The 25,445-nt window shown below is 42.8% G+C and overlaps 1 long non-coding RNA gene across 3 annotated transcripts; it reads left to right on the top strand.

Moving 5' to 3' along the window:
- Nucleotides 1-10,153: 10,153 nt before the first annotated feature.
- Nucleotides 10,154-24,207, top strand: LOC137850535 (uncharacterized). 3 transcript variants are annotated; one of them, XR_011092584.1, is made up of 2 exons: nt 10,154-11,425; nt 20,944-24,207. It is a non-coding gene; the product is annotated as an uncharacterized lncRNA (long non-coding RNA). The 3 variants fall into 3 exon arrangements; XR_011092585.1 differs by having other exon boundaries at nt 20,898-24,207; XR_011092586.1 differs by lacking the exon at nt 10,154-11,425 and adding an exon at nt 16,217-19,471.
- The last annotated feature ends 1,238 nt before the right edge of the window (nt 24,208-25,445 follow it).

Genomic DNA, 25,445 nt, shown 5'->3' with positions numbered 1-25,445 from the left:
AGACGGCAACTACTTGACACTTGCTCCCTACAGACCAACCAGCCTTGTACTGCCACTGGGCATTTTAATGCAGATGATAAGTGTTCTTTACCTTCCCAGGCTATGAAATAAATAGCATAACTATTTTTAGTAACAGTCTGAAGGCACGATGTGACATATCGGACTACAAACCTTCCAGCTCTGCAGAGCTGAATTTTTATCATGCTAACTCCTCCAATGTGAAATAATAGCTCAGCAACTGCACTCAACTCCAGATGTTGCAACAAGCAGGTACAGAACAGGCTTGTGTTGCATCTAGTATATCCAGGAGCCCACACTCCTTCCAGCACTACCATATGGGTGCTGTAAGGATATGAGGAGGATTTCAGCCCACATTACTCCTGGGAGAAGTTGGGAAAGCTGGCTCTTCTCCAGTGAGCACATATACCTCCACAAGAGGGTATGATCTCCCAGTAGGGTGGCACTTAGTTTCCAGCATGCAAGTGCAAATAGTGCATTGCTTGAGCCTCTTCAAAGATTTAAGATACTCAGTGTAAGTTATCTTGCCTTTGCCAGCAAGCTGACGGAATGGTGTTGAATGACTGGCGTTCCTCCATCTCCAATGCAATTTATGGACAGATAAATTAAGCCTTTAGGATCCTTTTTCTTTCTGCCAGCCTAGTACTTAAACATCTCCCATTCATGAGATGCCTTCTATTTGAATGCTGTGTGACATGTTATTCCAGTATAGGCTAAATGCTGATATAAAGGCACATGGGGAGACTGTTTAAAGGCAAATGATAAAGGCAGTTGGTACATAAGCAATAAAGAGCGCTATTGGGTCGCTATGAAGCTCTTCTCTGTGATCTTGTAAGTACCTGCTGTGGTTCCCATTCCAGGGTGGATGGGTGTGAAATGAAGGAAACCCTAAGCCTGCACCCACACACTGAAGAAGCTGCATTTGCTCATAGATTTGTTCCAAAACCAGGCACAAAAGGGTTGAGTTACAGCCATATCATTTGAAAAGATTTTCACAAAGTCCTATTTGTGTACATTTACTTCTGTCAATGCTTGAATTGTAGGTCTTGGTTGTCACCTAACACCCTGGAAGTACAGCTCTTGTTTTACAGGCACTGGAGGAGTGCAGAGATTTTACTGAATGGGAATGGCAGACATGATTTCCATGCTGGCCTGTACATTACAAGGTACAAGGAATCTGGTGGCTTCACAGCACAGATGGGATAATGGAGAAGCTGCTGGAGCTTTTGTCCTCCCTTTGCATTTGTATAGCAGCCTCAGACCACCAAACTGCCCTGTTCAGGTGGAAGGGTGCAGCTTTAGAATTTCTCCATGGGTTTGAAAGTGATCACCCAAATGCCTGCTCTTACTGTTCTGGTGATATGCCATTCTGTAATGTGGTTGAATCCCTTTGTTCTCTCAGTACAAACTCACTTTCCTATCAGTGTCCTGAGTTCTGCATGTAACTTAGCTCTCACCTTCCCACTTGTGGAGGTATACTGCCCTTTAGCCTTGCCCACAGATGTTTACTTATCTTCATTTTCAGAGTTGAGCATCAAAGCTCCTTTCTGCGATGCTGAATGGGCAGAAAGAAGGTCTTCTCCACTGCTCTCTCAGATAGGACAAGTCCTCTCATGTAGGTGAATTGGGAAAAGAGTGAAATGATGTTGTCTAGCATTAATTCTATACCTGTCTTGTCACTAACTGATATAACACAGGCTGTTTGTTGGGGAACAGAGCTGTCCCTTCTTTAAAAGGTTGCCTTGTGCTTGGATCAAATCAGGTTATTTCTATTACCTTTCTCCTAATGCTATAATATATTTAACCCCGGTTTTACTTCTTGCTGTATGTAGTCTCACAGGTGATTGCAGTCTTCCAAGTATTTTGGGAATGCTTCACAAGAACCAGTTGTGTAATGTTTCCCTGCAGAATGTACACTTTCACAGACACATCTCCCATACTGATTCCCCCCACCACCCCCGGTTTCAGTCATGATGTAGTGCAGCAGAAGATGGAAAGAGTAGTATGTCTCTGTGTTGGGAAGAGCAAGAGAATTGTACCCCAGTTCTCCAATTTCTTTTGCTTAGCTAAAAGGGAAAACTTTATTGTAAAATTTATGTAAAAACTCCTGTTGAATGTCACGAAGTATTCAGTGGGATTACTGTATCATTGGAGGTCTCTGGGAGAGAAAGGGAAAGCACCCAAGCATGGTCATATTATGGAGTAAAAGCTTTAAAGCATTCTATAAAATGGTGAACAGAGCCTGCAGCACTGGATATACGATGGATTTCCATTCCAACCACATGAAAGTTTTTTAAGGGGAGCCGAGCACAGCCCACACTGTCATTTCAGATGATGGCTTGACAAATAGCCATTTTTAGCACCTACTTGAATCTATTTTTCTAATGTTCTATCCCAGCAGATAAAAGGGGTATTTAAATGTGTTCATAACAACATTTAATTTTGTAGACATAAGCTTGAATTTCATTTCCTCTTTGCAGAGACTCTAAAACAGCAGCTGTGGGATGGTGGTTGGTGTATTTTTTGTTGTGTTGTTTTTTTTATGAGACGACTGTGAACTTCTGTGTGCAGAACAGGAGATGGAGCTGTTTCCTAGCACTAAACCAATGTATTCTGCAGTTTAGTTAGGCACTAGAAATAGTTGCATGTTGTCCTTGATCCTGTTTTTATGTTGCCATGATTACAGTCCCTCTTTAATCCTTCTCTATCCCTGAAAATAGCCTTTCTCTCTCTCTTTCTCTCTTTTTTTTTTTTTTTTTTACTTTAAGCTCAGTAGTAGATTTCAGCACATCAGCATGACATTTTATTCATTATCTGGGTTTGTGATTAAGGGAATCAATAACCAGCAATCCTTTGCTTATGTCACTGGAGTAAGCAGCCCTCAGAGATGACAGCTGCTTGTTTTAATGTGAAAGAAAGGTTATTCGTAGGGCTCACAGTTGTGTGTCCATGTCAGCCAACAGCTAAAAGATGAATTAGTCTTCTGTCTTCTATTTTATTTCTAGTCTTCTGTTCCATAAGGTCATGTATTTATTCTCAGGTATTGAAAATAAATGCAACTCTTTCTTTTCTTTGTTTTGGGCTTCCAAATGAAATGAGGCTTAAGGAGTGCTGTATGTGTATGTGCACATGTGTCTGTCAGACTATGGCAATTAACTTTCGAGCCACTGGTCAATTCTAGATGCACTTGGCAGAGGGGCAGAAGTCTTAAAACAAACAATGACACCAAAACCCACAACAATTATATTCCTGCAAATGGCATAGAAATTGACAGCTGGGTAATAGAGAAAAATCCTGTTAATGCTTTTAGAGGGGAAACCATCAGCATTCATCTCTTACCAAACATGCCAAAATCCACTTAGAAATATAAATCTCTTGGGGTACTGAGTTCATTTGTTTTGTTGCTCCTGGAATTCCTAGAATGCTTTTTGTTTGTGTACTTAAGGGGCATTTATTAAATAAATAGATATAAGCTGTAAGGTTCTTCTGGGAGAAAAAAAATGAATTTGATTCAGTGGTGAGGTTTGTTTGTTTGCTTGGAAGATGTGTCAAATACAGAAATCGTGCTCTCTGCTTCTTGGTTCTCGCAGGAAATAGAATAGGATAAAGAGGAAAACGTCATTTCTAGACCACCTAGAATCAGGAATAAGTGACAAGTAAGAGCAGCTCTTAAAATATAGCTATCCTCTTTCATCTCCATTATTTTGGGAACTGATGCAAACATTCTGAAAGGATTTGGTAGGTTTTCGCTATTCCTTATTTTAAACCACCTGTGGGCTACCTGATCTATGAACAAGACAGCAACTATGTCTGGCATGGGTTTATTTTCCTTTTCTCTGTGTCATTTGGCTGTACTGTAGGGAACTCATTCCAGTCACCAGTCATGAAGGTATCTTGTGGCATTTCTACTGTCATTGTAACTGCTGTCCCAAGTCATGTTGCAAATGGTGTCATGTATGCTGTTGCCTGCCCTGAGCCTGCTTTTGCTCAATAGTGGAAAGACCTGCAAGTTTTTGGCATTTTTGATCTGGCCAAAGGAGTTGCTTCAGGTTGGCTGATTTCTCCTGCTAGGAAAGATTAGCCTAGTTATTAAAGGGAGAGTCCTGCCTCCCCTCCATGCATAGCTGAGCTAGGAGGTAAGAACAGAAGTGTTTTTCAAAAGGTGTGTTGGAGAACGGAAAACAGAAAATGCCCAGCGGTTGAATGTATTAATCTTTCTGCATTGTGAAATGTATTGTCTTCTTGCTCTTTATTTCTCTTTCCATGTGGTCAGCTAATCTATAGAGTCAGAAAATGCTGTGTCACGTTGGATGTGTCTCCTCTTTGCCTCCTGTTGTGTCTGTTCAGCACCATCCTCAAATCTATTTTCTGCCATTAACTTATTCTAGCTACCATACTCCGAACATTTGACAAATGCAACAAAAGTTGTTCACACCTCATCTTGTTTAATAAGAAAGTCTTTTCATATCCTATAAAATTCTGTCTCATTACATTAAAGGCCAAGCTGCAAATATTACTAGACTCTTTCTTATTCAGTTTGTAGCAGAGACAAATGTGGTATTTTTGTATGAAGCTTGGAAATATGTAGTTTTATTTTCCAAAATACTGACATAACTGGATGAATTTTTTTTTGTTAATCCTGAGCCTAAATAACTACCTTTTCAAATGTGTGGTTCATATCCACTTAAAACCAATTTAACCAAAAATGCAGTGCATGTATACAGAATAACTAAAGAGGAAGAGTAGCCCAGTAAACTTCTGGGCCAGAATGTTGGTTTGGGCTGTAGTTTAAAATCTCTGTCAGCTGTTGGGAGGTCCTTTCACTGATTTCTTCTATTTATTACATTGTATAGTAAATTTTATTGCGGAGGAACTGTCTAAATTGTTTTCACAGCATCACACAGAATCACAGAATTTCTAGGTTGAAAGAGACCTCAAGACCATCGAGTCCAACCTCTCACCTAACACTAACAAGTCCTCCACTAAACCATATCACTAAGCTCTACATCTAAACGTCTTTTAAAGACCTCCAGGGATGGTGACTCCACCACTTCCCTGGGCAGCCTGTTCCAATGTCTAACAACCCTTTCGTTAAAGAAGTTCTTCCTAACATCCAACTTAAAACTCCCTTGGCGCAACTTAAGCCCATTCCCCCTCGTCCTGTCACCAGTCATGTGGAGAATACACCAACCCCCACCTTGCTACAGCCTCCTTTAAGGTATCCATAGAGTGCAATAAGGTCGCCCCTGAGCCTCCTTTTCTCCAGGCTGAACAAGCCCAGCTCCTTCAGCCACTCCTCGTAGGACTTGTTCTCCAGGCCCCTCACCAGCTTCGTCGCCCTTCTCTGGACTTGCTTAAGCACCTCGATGTCGTTCTTGTAGCGAGGGGCCCAAAACAGAAGACAGTACTCAAGGTGCGGCCTCACCAGAGCCGAATACAGGAGGACGATCACCTCCCCAGCCCTGCTGGTCACACTGCTTCTTATGCAAGCCAGGATGCAGTTGACCTTCTTGGCCACCTGAGCACACTGCTGGCTCATATTCAGCTGACTCAGGTACTCCCAGGTCCTTCTCTGCCAGGCAGGTTTCTAACCACTCATCTCCCAGCCTGTAGCTCTCCTTGGGGTTATTGCACCCCAGGTGAAGGACCCGGCACTTGGCATTGTTGAATTTCATACAGCTGGCGTCAGCCCATTGGACAGCCTATCCAGATCCTCCTGCAGAGCCTTCTACCATCGAGCAGATCGACAAACGCACCTAACTTGGTGCAATCTGTGAACTTACTGAGGGTGCACTCAATGCCTTCATCTAGATCATCGATGAAGATATTAAAGAGGACCAACTCCAGTACCGAGCCCTGGGGGACGTCACTAGTGACCGGCCTCCAACTGGATTTGACTCCATTTACCACGACTCTTTGGGCCCGGCTATCCAGCCAGTTTCTAACCCAACGAAGCGTATGCCAGTCCAAGCCATGAGCAGTCAGTTTCTTGAGGAGAATGCTGTGGGAAACGGTGTCAAAAGCCTTGCTGAAGTCAAGGTAGACCACATCCACAGCCTTTCCCTCATCCACCAAGCACGTCACTTTGTCATAGAAGGAGGTCAGCTTCGTCAAGCAGGACCTGCCTTTCATAAACCCAAGCTGACTGGGCCTGATCACCTGGTTGCCCTGTAAGTGCTGTGTGATGACACTCAAGATAATCTGCTCCATGAGCTTCCCTGGCACTGAGGTCAAACTGACAGGCCTGTAGTTCCCTGGGTCTGCCCTCTGGCCCTTCTTGTAGATGGGCGTCACGTTTGCTAGCCACCAGTCTACTGGGACCTCCCCCGATAGCCAGGACTGCTGATAAATGATGGAAAGCGGCTTGGCCAGCTCTTCCGCCAGTTCTCTCGATATCCTCAGGTGGATCCCATCTGGCCCCATCGACTTGCACACATCCAAGTGCCATAGCAGGTCGCCAACCATTTCCTCATGGATAGTGAGGGCCACATTCTGCTCCCCATCCCCTTCCACCAGCTCAGGGTACTGGGTATCCAGAGAACAACTAGTATTGCCACTAAAGACTGAGGCAAAGAAGGCATTAAGCACCTCAGCCTTTTCCTCATCTTTTGTAACTAGGTTTCCCCCCGCATCCAGTAAAGGATGGAGATTCTCCTTAGTCCTCCGTTTTGCGTTGATGTATTTGTAAAAACATTTTTTGTTGTCTTTAACGGCAGTAGCCAGATTGAGCTCCAGATGAGCTTTGGCCTTTCTCGTTTTGTCCCTGCACATCCTTACAACATCCTTATAGTCCTCCCAAGTGTCCTGCCCTTTTTTCTAAAGATTGTAAACCCTCTTTTTTCTCCTAAGCTCAAGCCACAATTCTCTGTTCAGCCAGGCCAGTCTTCTTCCCCGCCGGCTCGTCTTTGGGCACGTGGGGCAGACCACTCCTGTGCCATTTATTTCCATCTTGAAGAGTGCCCAGCCTTCCAGGATTCCTCTGCCCTTCAGGACTGCCTCCCAAAAGACTCTGCCAGCCAGTGTCCTGAGCAGCTCAAAGTGAGCCCTCTGGAAGTCCAACATAGCAGTTTTACTGGTCCTCTTCCTGGCCTTGCCAAAATAGAGAACTCTACCATTTCGTGGTCACTCTGCCCAAGACAGCTTCCAACCACCACATCTCCCACCAGTCCTTCTCTGTTTGTGAAGAGAAGGTCCAGCGGGGCACCTCCCCTTGTAGGCTCACTGACAGCTGTGTCAGGAAGCTATCTTCCACGCTCTCCAGAAACCTACTAGACTGCTTTCTCTGGGCTGTGTTGTGTTTCCAGGATTTGTCAGGGAATTTGAAGTCCCCCATGAGAACAAATGCTGGTGATTTCACAACTTCTGCCAGCTGCTTGTAGAACTCCTCATCTGCCTCCTCATCCTGGTTCGGCGGTCTATAACAGACCCCCACCAGGATGCTTGCCATGTTGGCCTTCCTGCTGATCCTAACCCACAGGGACTCAACCTTATCATTCCCAGCCTCAAGTTCCATGACAACAAAACTTTCTCTGATATAGAGAGCCACACCACCACCCCTTCCATGCTGCCTGTCCCTTCTGAAGAGCCTATAGCCAGTCATTACAGCACTCCAGTCATGAGAGTGGTCCCACCATGCTTCCGTGATGGCAACCAAGTCGTAGCCTGCCTGCCGCACAATGGCTTCCAGCTCCTCCTGTTTGTTGCCCATGCTGAGTGCATTAGTGTAGATGCACTTCAGCTGGGCCATTGCCTTATCCCCCAGACTCACCATTGTTCCCCCTGGCACAGCTCTAACAAGCCTTGTTTCAGCCCCGTCCCCCTTCTTACCTAGTTTAGAGCCCTCTCAATGAGCCCTGCCAGCTCCTGGCCCAGGATCCGTTTTCCCCTTAGAGATAGGGACCTGTCTGTGGCCATCAGGCTGGGTGCCGAGTAAAGCGCCCCATGGTCAAAAAAAAACAAAATTTCTGTGTTGGCACCAGCCTCTGAGCCACGTGTTTATCAGGTGGGCTTTCTGTGTCCTCTCTGTACCCCTCCCTGCCACCATAGGGATGGATGAAAACACCACCTGTACTCCCGCTCCCTCCACTAATTGTCCCAGTCCCCTAAAGTCCTGTTTGATAGCCTTCAGGCTTCTCTCTTCAATGTCATCACTGCCAGCCTGGACTATCAAAAGAGGATAATAGTCAGAGGGGCGAACCAGGTTGGGAAGCAACCAACGTCCCTGGCAACGTCCCTGATCCTGGCCCCAGGGAGGCAGCAGACTTCCCTACAGGTAGGGAGCGTCAGGCCGAAAAATAGGTCCCTCTGTTCCCCTGAGAAGGGAGTTGCCCACAACACTCACCCTTCTTTCTGTCTTGGTGGAGGCAGTCCTGAGGTGTGGAGTCTACTTCCTCGCCCTAGGCATCCTGCTGGGTAGACTTTCTACCTCTTCCTCAGCTACTGGTCTCTCAAGCTCCAGGGCCTCAAACCTGTTGCGTAAGGGCACCTGGGAAGGTGGGGGCCAGTGGGGGAGGACATTGCCTGTGATGTCGAGCAGGGACCTGTCTCCATTTCTCCTCAACTCCTAGGTCACCTGCCTCTGCCTGACAGCAACAGGACAGAGGGTCCACTCCCATTTGGGGTGTCTCACCCCGGTGCTTGTCCTTCAGGCTGCACAGGGAGTCGCTCCACAAGTCTATCTCACACTCACACTCTCTGATATCCCTCAACCTTTCAAATTACTCCTAGATTTCTGCCACGAGGCGGACCAGGTCGTCCACCTGCTCGCACCTCACGCACACAAGTCTCTCTGTCTCCCGCATCTTGACACAGATTTAACTTCTTCAGAGACTAATGACCATAGGGAATCCCAGAGTCAGAATACTTTGGATTTGCCCGAAAAGTAGAGAGAGAAATGCTGCAGGTTAGAAAACCCTGTGTAATGCAGAATGAGCCACTGCATGCTGCAGTGGCTGATTAATTTCCTGGGTCTCATCGTTCCTCCAAGAGCAACTTTTACACTTAGTCTATACTTCCATTTCAGTACTTTGTGGTATTATTAGCGAAGCAACATCCACCATTTGTAGTCAATCATTGATAACAAAAAGTTTAAGGAAGAACAAACTGGATGAATACTCATGCCATTGGAGTTATCAGCTTAGGTCAAATTTGGAATTAACGTGTTTTTCATCTCACAGGTTATGATATGGTAATTGCTTAGCTTCACTGACAGCATAAGATGTCCAGATTATGTGTTCGATAAATGTTGTTTATGACTTTGTCCCATTGCAATCCTCCTGATCCATGTATCCTGGTTTCAGTTAGGACAGAGTTAATTTTCCTCCTAGTAGCTGGTAGGGTGCTATGTTTTGGATTAGGATGAGAAGAGTGCTGATAACACCCCGATGTTTTAATTGTTGCAGAGCAGTGCTTACACCAAGCCAAGGACTTTCAGCTTCTCACTCTGTCCTGCCAGCAGGCAGGCTGCGGGTGCAGCAAGAGCTGGGAGGGGACAGACACAGGACAGCTGACCCAAGCTGGCGAAAGGGGTATTCCATCCCTTATGGGATCATGTTGAACAATATATAGGGGTGGCTAGCTGGGGTGGGGGGGCCAGCTGCTCAGGGTTAGGCTGGGCATCAGTCAGCGGGTGGTGAGCAATTGCATTGTGCATCACTTGTTTCATATACATTATTACTAGTAGTACTATCATCATCATCATCATCATCATCATCATCATCATCATCATTATTATTATTATTTTATTTTCTTAATGAACTGTCTTTATCTCAACTCACAGGCTTCACTTTTCCATTTCTCTCCCCCATCCCAGAGAGGGAGGGAGGAGGGTGAGCGAACAGCTGTGTGTTGTTTAGCTGCTGGCTGGGTTAAACCACACCATGCTATGAAGAGGAATAAAAAAGTCATGATAGCAAACCTTATTCTTAAAAACTCCCTGTGAAGTTGAGTCTTCTCAGGTAGACTATTCCTAAGATTTCTTATTAGAAGATTATAATGAGTACAGAACCTGAGGTCAGCTGCCTGAGACTTTTCTACCTCCATTGTGGCTAAAAATTTTCAAATACTTTTATCTTCAACTTAGACAGAAACTCGGGGGGGGGGGGGGGGGGGGGGGGGAGGGAGGGCAGTGTCTCACCTTGGATTCATACTTTTTCACCACTTATTCAAGGGCATTTTTTCCCTTTCATATCCATGTGCCATATCCATGGAATTTTAGGGGGGGTTACCTGCCATTGGGAACAAGAGTTATGTGGGCACATTTTTTAATTAATATATTTAGACATTGGGAAATTATCTTTATTGCCACTCCCTCCTGTTGCCATGGTTTTGTTATATATGTTCATCTGATTCGTGTCAGTATGGAACATTTCTTCCCAGTGTGTCCCAGTCTCCCCCTCATTATAGTCAAATTATCAAATCTTCAGAAATATTCCTCAAATCCATGAGCCTATTTGCTTTTGTTATTCTGAACTCTTATTTCTAATAGTTACAGCCTTTTTGCCTTCTTTGTGGTTGATTTAGCACTGCTATAGATGTGACTGGAGTGTCCCTGTGAATGGCCTGTGAGGAATGTTTTAACTACTCGTGAAGTGTCAATAAGAGAGCTATTTGTGTTTGTATGTTCTTTCTTTGAAGTCTCTGATGTCTGGGGGTTTCAGAACAACTGCTAACAACTAGTGACTGTTATGGCTTCTGAATGGAACACTATCCAAGCCCCTGATATCTGGCCAGGTGGCCAGGAGATTAAGGAGAAAAAAAAAGAAGCTGAAGGACAGCTAGGAGACAAAACTTGCAGGGGGTGCTGTGTAAACTTGACATGCTGCCAAGGAGTACAAAGGGGAAGGACAAGAAAAAAAAACTGAAGAAGAAGACTATGAGCCTTCAGCATGAAAGACCCCTAGAGACCCCCAGAGGGACCAATGGAGACTGATGCGCATGCTCCAGTGGGAGGGACCGGATCCTGGAAGCTAATTATAATAACCTATTTTTTTTTTAGAAGTAGTAATGAATATGTATTAGTCTAGGAGCATAAAAATCAGCTACTTGATGTAACTGGTGTGCGTCCTGGTGGAGCAGAGACTCCCGGTGCACCCAGCGCTGTTTGCTTACCTCTATTCTTTTAATAAATCCTATTTTTTTATTTAATCCTACTTTGGGACTGAGCAAATTTATAACAATTTGGGGGCTTATCCGGGATGGCTATGGTTCCTGAATTCTGATTTGATCTAGGAGAGGCACCCCACCATTTGGTGGATCCTGTTTGAGTCAGGTCGGGACTAATGCCATCCTGAACCTGAATAAAGGTAAGCAAAGAATTTGATTTTTTTGAGCTCCCTTGCCGGCTGCAGCATTGTTGTTTTTTGCCCGTAATTCTGCGTGCGAAAATCCGGACGAAGATGACGGAGTCGTAAGTGTTTGGGTATCCTGTTCGGTTGGGTAAAGGTGCGGTTGCCAGTGTTTGTGTGTGTGAGAGTGTAACTGAGACTTCTAAAGTCAGTGTGGAGGTCTTTTTGTTTTCTCACCGGTTCCAGTCTCCTGTGGGGGGGCTTGGCCGGTAAAGGGAGTGATCCTATAGAAGTGGTTCCTATAGAATTCAGGGATTCGTGGGTGGGTGATAGGTCCTAAACCTATTCTTTTAATAAATCCTATTTTTTTATTTAATCCTACTTTGGGACTGAGCGAATTTATAACAGTTTCCAAACACACAATGGTATTACTAATGTTCAGCTTAACACTTCTAATGAGTACCTGCTGTTCCCTGTAGGTCAGTTTTTCTTGGATTTATTTTTTTCCTAACAAAACATTAATTGAACCATGGATTGCAATTAGTGTTATTAACTATTTGAAATGACTGCCCACCTTTTGCCCTTCATTTAACATTTAATTTTATTTTCAAGAAAATTCCATTTATGCTAGATGGAAATCAAAACAACTCCTCAGCCCACAGTTCTCAGTATATAGAAGGGAGAATAATTAGTAAGTGGAATAAAGCAAATTGAAACAACAAGTTCAAAATAAAGCAGGCAGCTTCAGTATTTCATAACAATGAAGTAGGACAGCCCTCTCTGTATACGAAGAAAAACATTATTTTTCCTGTGGAAACAATAGAAAGTAGAAAGAAAGACAGAAAGGTTTTTCTAGAACAAGGAATGAAAGCATTTTGAGCATACCTGCTTCAATTCATTTAAGATGGAGAGATTCACCAACTTCCTTCACAATAGAATTGCCAGCTTAAAGCAAGACTTGTTCACGAAAGGAAGTTTGGACTACTTTTCTCAAAAAACAATAGCCTCTTGCCCTGATTGAAAGTATTATAAAGACCAAAACTGGCCAACATTTTCCATTAAAATACTTTCTCATTGCAAAATGCTAATTCAGTGACACTGAACTGTACTGAAGCAAGAGAGATTTAACTGACAAGTTTGTGTAAGAACCAATTTACGTATTTCATTTAAACCATATGTTTTTGAAACATGGGATTAGAAATTAGAGAGTGATTGATTAAAAATGAATATGTAGGCAACACTCATTGCTTAATATGTGCTACGTTTGCGACACGCCTGTGCTGCACTTAGGCCTCCAGATAACAGGAGCCCCTGGGATCCCAAGAAGCAGATCAAACCAACCATATGGTTCGGACTGTGACCAAGGGCTCAGAGATAAGGAGGACTGTTCTTAAAAACGGACGTCAAACATGCAAGGCCTTGAGATAGCAGGGGCCCCTCAGATCCGGAGAACTGGACCAAACCAACCTTATGGCCCAGATTGTGACCAAGGCCTCAGAGAGCATGTGCAAGGAGACGAGGTGAAAAGTTCAACCCTGATGAAGACATCTTACTTCATCCTCACGACCCTCAGCACCCACCACCAGAAGGCACCATGCAAGCGCAGACAGGAGGAGTTTATGGAAATGACTTCTTGGAGCTAATTTTAATACTAAGTGGGGACAGGTTACGAATATGTATAGGCATAGTGGGAAACCTCATGCATATGCAAATTTTTACTGCATATAACCAAAGCAAGTTGCCGTGTTAGGGGCGCACGACTTTGGTGGGACAACCCCCTGTGCTGCCCAGCTCTCAATAAACATACCTACTTTACAATCTTACTGATTGTGGAGTCAGCATTCTCTTCAAGAAACTGGCTGCTCATGGCTTGGACTGGCGTACGCTTCCTGGGCTGGATAGCCGGGCCCAAAGAGTCGTGGTGAATGGAGTTAAATCCAGTTGGAGGCCAGTCACTAGTGGTGTTCCCCAGGGTTTTTAGCTGGGGCTGGTCCTCTTTAATATCTTCATCGATGATCTAGATGAGGGCATTGAGTGCAACCTCAGTAAGTTCGCAGATGACACCAAATTAGGTGCGTGTGTCAAACTGCTCGAGGGTAGGAAGGCTCTGCAGGAGGATCTGGACAGGCTGGACCGATGGGCTGAGGTCAACTGTATGAAGTTCAACAAGGCTAAGTGCCGGGTCCTTCACCTGGGGTGCAATAACCCCAAGCAGAGCTACAGGCTGGGAGAGGAATGGTTGGAGAGCTACCAGGCAGAGAAGGACCTGGGAGTACTGGTTGATAGTCGGCTGACTATGAGCCAGCAGTGTGCTCAGATGGCCAAGAAGGCCAACTGCATCCTGGCTTGTAGAAGAAGCAGTTTGACCAGCAGGGCTAGGGAAGTGATTGTCCCCCTGTACTCGGCTCTGATGAGGCCACACCTCGAGTACTGTCTTCTGTTTTGGGCCCCTCGCTACAAGAACGACATCGAGGTGCTTAAGCAAGTCCAGAGAAGGGCGACGAAGCTGGTGAGGAGCCTGGAGAACAAGTCTTACGAGGAGCGGCTGAGGGAGCTGGGCTTGTTCAGCCTGGAGAAAAGGAGGCTCAGGGGCAACCTTATTGCTCTTTACAGACACCTTAAAGGAGGCTGTAGAGAGGTGGGGGTTGGTCTGTTCTCCCATGCCTGGTGACAGGAAGAGGGGAATGGGCTAAAGTTGTGCCAGGGGAGTTTTAGGTTGGATGTTAGGAAGAACTGCTTTACTGAAAGGTTTGTTAGACATTGGAACAGGCTGTCCAGGGAAGTGGTTGAGTCCCCATCCCTGGAGGTCTTTAAAAGACATTTAGATGTAGAGCTTAGTGATACGGTTTAGTGGAGGACTGTTATTGGACTCGATGATCTTGAGGTCTCTTCCAACCTAGAAATTCTGTGATTCTGTGATAGATTCCACACACCATCACACATCCTGTGATATGAAGTGGTACAAGCACAAACTAAAGCTGCTAACTCCTGGAAAAGCAAAACACTCAAAAAAAAAAAAAGTTTTTTTCTGGATTTTTTTTTAAACAAACTCCCTCACCAGGATCTTGACTGTTTAGTTCACCCATCTCTGCTTTGCCTATTGACTTCTGAATCTTGACAAAATTCAAGCAATTTAGACTCAAAAGGAGATCTCAACCATATTGAATATTTCTATCTTTCTGTCTTTCATGAAAACAAACAGGCAGATTGAAATAGGACTATTTTAGTGCTGCTATCAAGGAAATTATTGGATTGTGAGAGTGTACCTCATTAGTCAGCAGAGAATCCTTAGGGAACCCTCATGTGTATTTTAACCATAGGAAACCTTCATTCTGAACTTCTGCCTTCTTGATTGACACCGAAGACAGTGAGCTTTGGGATAGTCTGTAGGATGCTACTTCCATAATTCCACTGCTCATGAAATAATTCATAAAGTGAGCTAAGAAACTCCTTGCTTATAGTTACTGAAAGTCAGTGCTGCAGCACACTGCTTTGCTCCAGTGGCTCTTCCTACACTGGAAAGCATTTTGCTTTGACACAGAGATAAATGGGGAAAGGGAAAAACATGGCATAATGCTGATGTGAATAAATTCTGGTGACTTAAAATTCTGGTGACTTAAAATAACGATGCCTCTTTTTATGCCTCCCAGAAATAGAAGGATATTGCTGCTTTATAGCTGCAGTAAATCAAGCAACAGATGAAGATGTGCTAGAAATGGTAACAAGCTGAGCTGTTTCTGTGGGGGGACTGGGAGTGCAGATTCAGATTGCTGACATTATATTCACAAAGTGAACGTGGCGAGCTCTGGCAGGCTCCTACCCATTAAATAAACCCTAGCCACATCATTTAGGCAGGAAGGCGCAGGTGGCATAGCTGCATCTTGCCAACAGATGCCAAAGCTGAAGGGATGGAACATTCCTTCTGCTGACAGCAAAAGAAAAGAAACAGAGAAATCTGCTACTAAAAAAAAAAAGAAAAAAAGGAAGGAAAAAATGGGGGAAGAAGTTAAATTTATTAGTTCACTTAAGAAGTCTATCCTCTTATCACCCAGAACAGATAGGCTTACCTAAATGTCAAGACATTATGGACTTCAGAACAGGACAGGCTGCTCAAGCATGAGAATAACTGAACTCTGTTGATCTTTGCATCCTGTTTTTCATTTTCTGATATACTTTTATTTATCTTTGTATAAGTAGATACATACTTAAAAAATGCATATCATATACATGTTACATACACATAAATATTAAAATATTTTTCTCCTCTCCCCTTAATTAGTACATTTTCAAAGCAAAGGAAACCTAACCATCAGAAGGAACTCAGTCATACCTCCCTTAGGCCCAATACATTTATCTAGTTAAATAAAACACCTTTGCATTGGGAAGAACATCCAGATGGATATAATTCTCCTCACATGTATTCTTCTATTAGAAACCCTACATTGATCCAATCTCTGAATGGATTGCTTTGTTTACCAATTAGAGAATTGTCAGGAGTTGGACACCTGTCTTATTTATATAATTTTTTTGAGGTCCCTTTCAGAAAGTCACGTGTGTTCTTTCACTTTGATATTTCTCAGTGGTAGTATAGCCCTTAGAAATCTTCAGTTACAATTATGCAGTCCCTAATGTATTCTAGTCATGTCTTGGGCAGCATCTGTCGTACTCCATTTTCTTCACAAGGACCGAAAAATGATTGAAATTTAGTAAATTTTTAGGTAATTCATGACATGAAATGGAACACAGCACAGTCTCTTGGTTGAACTGTTCGACAGAAGTGAACGAAGTAAAAATCAGCAAGCATTATTTCCATCACTAGAACTGGCAGTGCTGACAATACATTGTGAGCGCTTGTCCTTCCAGCAACAACTGGCTATTTCACCCAAAGTAAATGTTTTTAGGATTGTGATACAAAAGAGTGCTTTTACAGATTCAAGTACAAATGAATAAACAACATTCCAAGGGTTAATTTTTTAAATATTTTTTGCAGTTGGCTTTTTGTAAGTAATTTCATTACTTATCATTATACTTGGGTGTATACTCTGACCATAATACCCTGCTTTTACCAAGCACCTCTACTTGTACTGATTTAATGAAATAAGTAAATGTATGCTGATCGTATTTCACTGTGGGAGATAATACAACAGTTATGGAATTAAAAAAAAAAAGTCTAAACTTTTTAAAAATAAATCATCTGCATCTAGCTCTCAGACAGCCTTTTATCACTGAAAGTTGATAAAATTCATAACTGGCAGAAAGAAATGCTCACCACTCCATCTCGACCGTACCCCATGGAAGCTCATCTTCAGCTATTTTTGAATACTGATAAGCCCATTTCCTCTTCAACAAGATGGATATGTTCTAACCAATGTGAGTATTTGTTGCTGAGGCTGTTTGATGAGGAAGACTTATATATATGTATGTTTCAACAGATGATGCACATAAATCCATCAGGGACCGCAATAGAGGGTCATAAATACAGCCTCTAGAAAGCAGCATAATAGGGACCTTATGGAAAGTGAGAAGTTCAGTTCATATCTCAAGCTTTGATTCTTAAAACTTTTTAGCAGAGTTGTTCCTCCCTCTTATACCACAAGGAAGGGGTTATCTGAAGAATGTCCACTTAAATTTGTCTATATGCACTGCTGAGAGACCTGGTGAAAATGACTCTGCCTGCATTTTCATGAGATTAGGGAATAACTTCTGTATTTGAGCAGTCAAACACCAAATACAAGCAGTTGAAACAAGTTTCTCATTCTGATGGAGAATTTCACTTAGATCTGAAAGTCACAAAGGAATCTGCTTCATCAGTGACTTCAGATTTTACTTGTATCTTCTGTCCAACCCGCTGTCTCTAACTTAATATAAGCCCTTACTCTTTGGTAAGTCAGATATGATATGGTTATGCATACAGCATCAGCATGAGGCTTATTCTGAGAAGAAAAATGTAACATTCAATCTATGAGCAATCTGAATTTAATGTATTTATTTATTTAATTTATTTTGCAACACAGAAACATTCCAGTTAACTTCTGAAGTACAAGGGAAAGTCTAAGGAATTTTGCATATTTTAAGCATAGCAAGAATTTTCATAAAAATTACCAGTTGTTCTTGAAGAAACAGTTGAATAGAAGTAAGATGCAATGCCGTACTTCCAGACAAACAATTACCATTTACATGGAAAAAATACTCAAAGAGAGGAAACCAGTTTTGACAGAACATGATACATATCATTTGCTTGGCATCATTACTTATACTTGGAAAGCATAATTGCTGACCACAGATCTATATTATGTCTAAAAAGTCAGATACAAGTGAATATATTCAGTAATCCTAGACCCTCTGTAAGGCATCAGTAATTCAATAGCCACATGGTTTCTTTTTGCTTTTCCAAACAGTAGAATAGCATACAGATAAAATGTATCATAACCCTTACAGGTGGTTCCCAGGTTAAACATTCCTCCTTTAAGACACTTAGTGCCAAGAGTACACCACAACTGCACAAGGCCTGTTATTTGCACTACTTCTGCCACAGGAAGCTGTATGTCTAGTTGTCATGAACAGCATGCTTAAACAGTGGACATTATGAACTGCCACTTCATAGAGAACTGAAATCAAGCTCTGTCCAAGACGTGAATGCTGGTGAAGGATCAACACACTTACATTTAATGACTATCTAGTTCCAGGTATACAACAGTTTAGTTAGGAAACTGACAGCAGGCACACTCAGACTGCATTTACAGTAGAGGGAAGCAGAGAAGAAAGATAGGGTTGTGCTGAGTGATCCATGGCTGAATGAGATCTCGTCAGCCCTCCACACCTATTTTATCCAGTCACAATCTCAGTGCAACACTTTTAACTCCGTTCTTCACATTGGGCTGACACAATTATTCTAATCATCCATGACTATTATTGATTACAAGGAAAGGAGAAAATCTAACAGAAGTTTTGTGGAAAAGAGGACTGAGTTAAGGTAGAGGTGTGCTGTCTGAGATGTAGCTGAGAAAATATTTATGGACAGAGAGAAGAGGTTATGTACTGAGACATTGGGTTGTGGCTTTCCTGCTGTTTCTCATTTTTCTGCAATTACTTTGACACACATCAGGTGTACAGCAGCAGCTCTAACTCTTTCAAACAGGTTCTTGTGTGTATAGTACAGTAAGGTATACATTGTAGAGGGCAGCTTGTAAGTAGGCATAAATCATCACAGCTTTGCTAAAAACAGTGTAATCTCTATATAAACAGCTTAGATGCTCAACTAGATAAATTGATGTCATGGTAGTGAAATCAACGAGTTATGACAAATGGGCTAATGCAGGTTTATGTCAATTGAAGGATTGTCCTCCTTCACTCTCCCCCGCTTCTTTCCTAAATTATCTATCATTTTCAAAGGTTAGTCACGCAGATCAGAATGTAATTTGGGGTCAGCATATGCAGGCACATACAAAATAAAGCGTATGTTACACCCACCTGAGTACCAACAATGATTCTAGCCACGGAGAGGTCTCATCCTCTTGGTGCATGTCACTCATTTAATACAAGTTCATACCTCATCCTTGTTTGACAGGGCAAAGCATCAGGGTTACACTAGAAGAAACATGAATTTTAAGTCGGGGGGGGAAAGTAAATTTAGATATTATCAGAAATGCCTTATCAAAAGTCACCAACTTTTACCAATAAACTCCAAAATTATCTGTAAATTTAAAATTTCCGGAATACCAAAACAAAACTCCCACAGCATATTCCTGCAATGGAATATTTTGAAAAGTCAAAATCCAAATAACATATGTAAAACATAACTGTCTCACAATAGATTATTAGGAAACTAGAAATTAAGGAACATGCATTCTGTCCCTAGTCCTTCTGATCTCTTTGTGCCTTGAGATGTAAGATAAAAGAAAAAAATATATACTTTACCAAATTCCTTATGTTAAACAGTAAATAATGTTGTCTCACACAGGTGTTTTACATACATGTAATTTTAAAGTAAGAATAAACACAGTACAAATTCAGTATGTCTGACAAAAATATTGTAACATTTCGTTGCAATTATTTTTCTGCCACTGTGATTTCTCACACATGGCATTTTGGAGGAAACAGGAAGCAATGTTTTTTCACTTTCTCTCCACTGTGATTAAGCAGCCCAGCACTTCTCTGGGATTATTCTTGTGAGTAAGTGTGTGCAAAATTCCCTCAGAATAGAATTCTTCTGTTACATAATTTACAGCACTTTTCAAAACTATAAATGACTGCGCTACTCGGAAGGAAGGGTATCACTCTGAAGGCTATTTTCAGTTTGTGGTTAACCAAAAGTTGAGTGAATGTTTTTATAATGCTAGCATATTTTTTATATGTTTTTTATAGTTTTTTATCTTGTTATCAGATTTACTTTTTTTTTAAGACTGTAACGTAATTTAAGACATCTGATCTTGACAAGATCATGCCAGCTCCTTTGAAGATAGGAGCAATACTTCACTAGATGACATTTACAGGCTTCACGGACTGCAGTAAGGCTCCCTAGTGTTATATATGGAGTGGTAACTTGTGTTGAGAAAATGGTTGATATTAATAAAGAAGGGGGAGATGTGGGAGTGTGGCCATGGGGGTTGGAAAGCCCCGTGGTTGTATGATAACATTAGACTCTTAATGATGAGGCCATCAGGAATATATAAGACTTTAGAGGGAACAAAGAAGGGTGATTCAGGAGACTCCATGCAGTCTGGGGTTTCTTGTTCTCCAGCCATTAAGGCATGGAAGTTTCTGAGTGTTTGCTGTTGTTGTTACATTCGAAGTTGTTTGATCAATGAAAAGTTGTTTTGAAAAGAACTGCTCTGGGGAGTAGGGTATAAGACGGGAACCTGCCCTCAAGATAAAAAAAAGGCAACACAGTGTGATGAAGTTGTTATATATGGAGTGGTAATTCATGTCAGAAAAATGGTTGATATTAATAAGGAAGGGGGAGATTTGGGAATGTGGCAATGGGGGTCAGAAAGCCTCCTGGTTGGTGATAACATCAGACTCTTAGCGATGAGGTCATTAGGAATGTAAAGAGTTTAGAGGAAATAAAGAAGGGTGATTGAGGCGACGCCCTGCCGTCTGGGGTTGCTTGCTCCCCTCTGTTAAGGCACGGAAGTTGCTGGGGGGGTTGCTGGCTAGAACTGTTAACATTTATTGTTTAATGTTATACGATAATAATATTATTAGTGTGGTTTCATGGGTTAATGAAATGCGGGAAAAGCAATCACGTTTTGTTGCTTTTGGGAACCTTGTGGTGGGCAGAGCATGTGCAGAAGAAGAGGGAGACAGTCGAAGCCGCTTCCACAGTCTGGAACAAAAGGTTGCTAATGGTGATGGGGAAACCGTGAGACTTTCACCAACAACGACCACCACAAAGAGAATTATAATATGAAGTGGGGATAGGATTACATATGTATAGGCGTACTCAGGTTTCTTGTAAATATGTAACAGCAATGTCCTTTATATATTTGGAAAGTTTGACGGTTGGGTGTGCGTGTTGGTAGAGCATAGGCTCCCTGCGCCCCCAGTGCTGTTTACTTGCCTTTTATAAATATTCTTTTATGTTACTAAATTCAGAGTGAGTTGAGACTTCATTTATAACAAATCTATGTCATCAATAAAGAAGCAGAAAGAAGGAATGAAAAGGAACAGGCTAGCAGAACAGAGACCAGGATGGGAACAGGCACATTGATTGCCTCATGAAGATGGGTTTGGCCAAACTCAGCAAACTACTCAAAGAAGCTCGTACAGAAAGTCGCTGGAAACAGGTGCACCGGAGCTGGAAAGAAGCTCAAGCTGAGAGAAGCGGACCTGTGCACACAACTGCCTCTTGCTGGTAAGCAGCTGTGCATTAGGGGGAATCATATGTCCTTAGAAACAAAGACTGTCCTGGTAACCTTACAGCTTATTCTCCTTATTAACAATTGGACAATTTATGAGCCTGAAATATGGGACCAAACTGAGGTCAAGGTGTGGGACTCTGCAACTAAAAACGACAAGGTTGCAGTGGAATTGCTCGGCACCTGGCGAGCAATCTCTGAGGCCTTAAAGAGCCCTGTGGGGCCACAATCACAAGTGTGTGGTTTGCCAGACAGAGAGCTGCAAGCTCCTTTACTGATCCGACTGCTGTGCCATCACACCCCCCACACCGCTACTGCCATCAAAGGCCTTTGCTGTTACGCCCCCTGGTGACCTGGACGTGCCTTTTGACCCAGGCCTATTGGCCTTGAAAAGGAGATGGATATGCTTTTCTTCAGTCCGGGAAGAACAGGATACATAAGGCCTGAAGACTGAGTTGCCTGACAACTTAAAGCGAGACATATTGTTCAAAAGGAATGGAAAATGGAGACTGTTAAGTCATGGAACTTAAAGGATTGCTTGTTACCTTTTCTGAATGTGCATATGTATAGGTGTACTCGAGTTTAGTATGTCATGGAACGTAAAGGATTGTTTGTTACCTTTCCTGATTGTACGTATGTATAGGCAGACTTGGGTTTAGTATGTAAAGCAATGTTCTGTATATTCAGAATGCTTGATGTTCGTGTGTGCGTGTTGGTGGAGCGTAGACTCCCCGCACACGCAGCGCTGTTTACTTGCCTTTTATACCTTTTATAAATATTTGTTTTATAAATATTACAAAATTCAGATTGAGTTGAGACTTCGTTTATAACACTAGTGATATTTATACCCAATGTGTGGTGTAATGACCATCCAGACAACAGGATTTCTTTAAGGATCAATAACTTCAACAACCACTTTACTGAGGACAGGCTCCCTTATACTATTAGCTCTACAAGTGGTACTTTCCCACCAGTTTAGTTAACAACTTTGCCTGGCAACAGCAAACATTTAGCAACTTCCATGCCTTAATGGTTGGAGAAAAAACAGTTTGAGACAGCAAGGTGTTTCCTGAATTGCCCTTCGTCGTTCCTTCTAACTTGTTTACATTCCTCAGGGCTTCATCATCAGGAGTTTGATGTTAGCGCCAACCATGGGGCTTGTCGACCTCCGTGACTATACTCCCACACCAGTGGAGATCAAGAATTATTATTCTGCAGTATTATCATGGTGATTTAACTAATCAAGCACCTTACTTTACTGATTTTGACGCAGATAGTATGTCATTGGTAATTATTACAAATTGATATGCTTCAGTTAAATAATGTGAACTTTGTTTCAGTGACAGGTTTTCTTGTCTTAGTTGGGAGTTATAACCTGGAATTTATAAACGGAAGCCGATATTTGTTCATTTTTGGAGGACAACATTTATCCACATCTTCTGCCTATCAACACCCAGGATAGATAGCAGGCCCTCGGCCTGAAAGCCTGAGCTCTCTGCTAACAAGGTTGTTTCTCACTCCATGCTGACAGGAAATCATCCTGCACACTAATCACATTGTTGGTTTTGTTTGTTTTGTATTGAGTAGAAGCTATTTCTCCACATTCCTGGCTCTGGCTTTGAGTGCTACTGAGAGGAAAAAGGCAAGAAAGGAAGAGAACAAAAAACATCATCTCAAAGAGCTGATCCAAGTTACTGTGAGAATACAAGTAGAAACGTGATATCACAGTTTCCAATTACTTTATTCCACCAGAAAAGCCACAAGACTAACCAATGTTAGTGTTATTAGCACATAAAAAAGTGGAAAGAGCAAAGGTAACAACAATTAGCCCTATGTGGTTTCAACTGGCTGTTGAATACAGCGTTAACTGACACAGGGATGGTGATTCCTAGGTCTTAGCTACCACAACTGTATATTAACCACTGAAAGATAAGGGAACAAAAGACCCTATGCACAGATAATGGAACCAGCAAGAACTGGGTTGACTACTGAAGTCTGTCAGAGACAGGAAAGGCCAGAAGATAAGAAGCGAGGAAGACTTCTGGCCTTCAACAAAAGACCACCAGAGTATGCCAGATGGCTGACCACCCAAGGATTCCACTACGTATACAAGTAGAGACAGAACCTATGTTAATGATTCTTTGGAGACCTGATGAACATACAAGTGACTTAAGGGAAATGAAATGAATATGTATTTGTCCAACTAATATAAGCACACTACCAATAACCATTGGTGCGCAAGTTAGGTGGAACCTTGTGTCCAGTGTGTGCACAGGGCCAAATAAACACACCTGCTTTATAACTATTCCGAGGTTATAGAGTCTATTTTCCACAAGTCATAACAATACATAAGTGTTTTAACTTGTGTGTGATGTTTCCAGCCTCTTCCCTAAGAGCATAGATTACTACCCATTACAAAGGTGTTGTTGTTTTTTTTTTTTTTTGAAGACTTCTAGAAGTATTTGGGCTGAAATATTAGGCAAAAGGCAAGCTTGAAACAGCACTGTAAGGAGTGTTTCAGCAATTCGTGTCAATAGAAGGCTTGAAGGGTAAACCCTGAGCCTCTGATATCTGGGGGGGGTTCAGAATAACTGCTAACTATTGTGACTATTGCATGGGGCACTACGCAAGTCTCTGATATCCAGCCAAGAGATTAAGGAGAAGGGGAAAGCTGAAGGACAACTAAAAGACAAAGCTTGCATGGGACGCTGCGCGAGTCTCTGATATCTGGCCCAGATGGACTAAGGAGAAGGACAAGGAAAAAGCCTGGGAGGAAGACTACGAGCCTTCAGCACGAGAGACCCCCAGAGGGACCACCGGAGACTGATACACATGCGCCAGTGGGAGGGTTCGGATTCCGGGAACTACTTATAATAACCCTGCCTTTTCTAGAAGCAGTAATGAATATGTATTAGCCTAGGAGCATAAAAAACAGCTGCCTGATGTAATGTGTGTGTGTGTTGGAGGAGCCCAGACTCCCCGTGCACCCAGTGCTGTTTACTTGCCTTTAATTGACCCCATAAATAAATCTTATAAAGCTAAATTGACTCAGAAGTTATAACAGACTGAAAATACTTCTTAGGAATAATATGGCTTGTACTCTTCTCTTATTATGTAAAATCCACTGAATTTGCAAGAAAACATATACACCATTCAAAAATTCTTCCCAGTTAACTAAATTAACTCACATAATGCTGAAACTGCGCATGCTCCTCTGCTCAAACAGATTTAGGGTATTGGTTTTTGATGTTGTTCTTCTTTATTTTTAAAGGACCCATATTTTAAGCACTGCATCCCAAGTTAATGTCTCATGAACTCAAGGCAAATGGGTAAAATAAAACAACTACCCCTCAAACTCATGGTAAACGCCAAGATCCATATCTGTATAGATTTAGTATGCTATCTTTAGCCCATCTGTTAGAAAATACAACCTCAAAAATGCTGTGAAATTGAAGCAAGCAGTGATCTTGGGCAGTAAGCCTGTACTGTGCACATCAACCTGGAGGAGCCCTGCCACAGCCAGGCCAGCTGGGGGCAGCAGGAGCTGAGCAGCAGGAGCAGGGGGGAGATGGAGCTCCAGATGTTGGTGACAGAAGCAGGGCAATGCCCCCCATATTTGTACCAGAGTAAGCATGGAAGGAGCTAAGCCAGGTCCACCATACACTGCTTTGTGTTACAGTAAGGTGTGAGGATTAGACAGCAATCTGCAGGAACCCAATGAGTTCCTGTAAGGAAGTATATCTCCACCAAACAGGAGAGCAAGTAAGCCAGGCTCCTTTATATATATAGGGGAAGAGAGTGCCCAATTTGTCGGCCTGACCCTACCCATAAGGAAGTTTGCTGCCTCCCTGGGGCCAGGATCAGGGACGTTGCCAGGGACGTTGGTTGCTTCCCAACCTGGTTCGCCCCTCTGACTATTATCCTCTTTTGATAGTCCAGGCTGGCAGTGATGACATTGAAGAGAGAAGCCTGAAGGCTATCAAACAGGACTTTAGGGGACTGGGACAATTAGTGGAGGGAGCGGGAGTACAGGTGGTGTTTTCATCCATCCCTATGGTGGCAGGGAGGGGTACAGAGAGGACACAGAAAGCCCACCTGATAAACACGTGGCTCAGAGGCTGGTGCCAACACAGAAATTTTGTTTTTTTTTGACCATGGGGCGCTTTACTCGGCACCCAGCCTGATGGCCACAGACAGGTCCCTATCTCTAAGGGGAAAACGGATCCTGGGCCAGGAGCTGGCAGGGCTCATTGAGAGGGCTCTAAACTAGGTAAGAAGGGGGACG

The sequence above is a fragment of the Anas acuta genome, chromosome 2, assembly GCF_963932015.1.
Source record: "Anas acuta chromosome 2, bAnaAcu1.1, whole genome shotgun sequence".
NCBI classification, from domain to species: Eukaryota; Metazoa; Chordata; class Aves; order Anseriformes; family Anatidae; genus Anas; species Anas acuta.
This window is presented reverse-complemented; position numbering and strand designations above follow the sequence as displayed.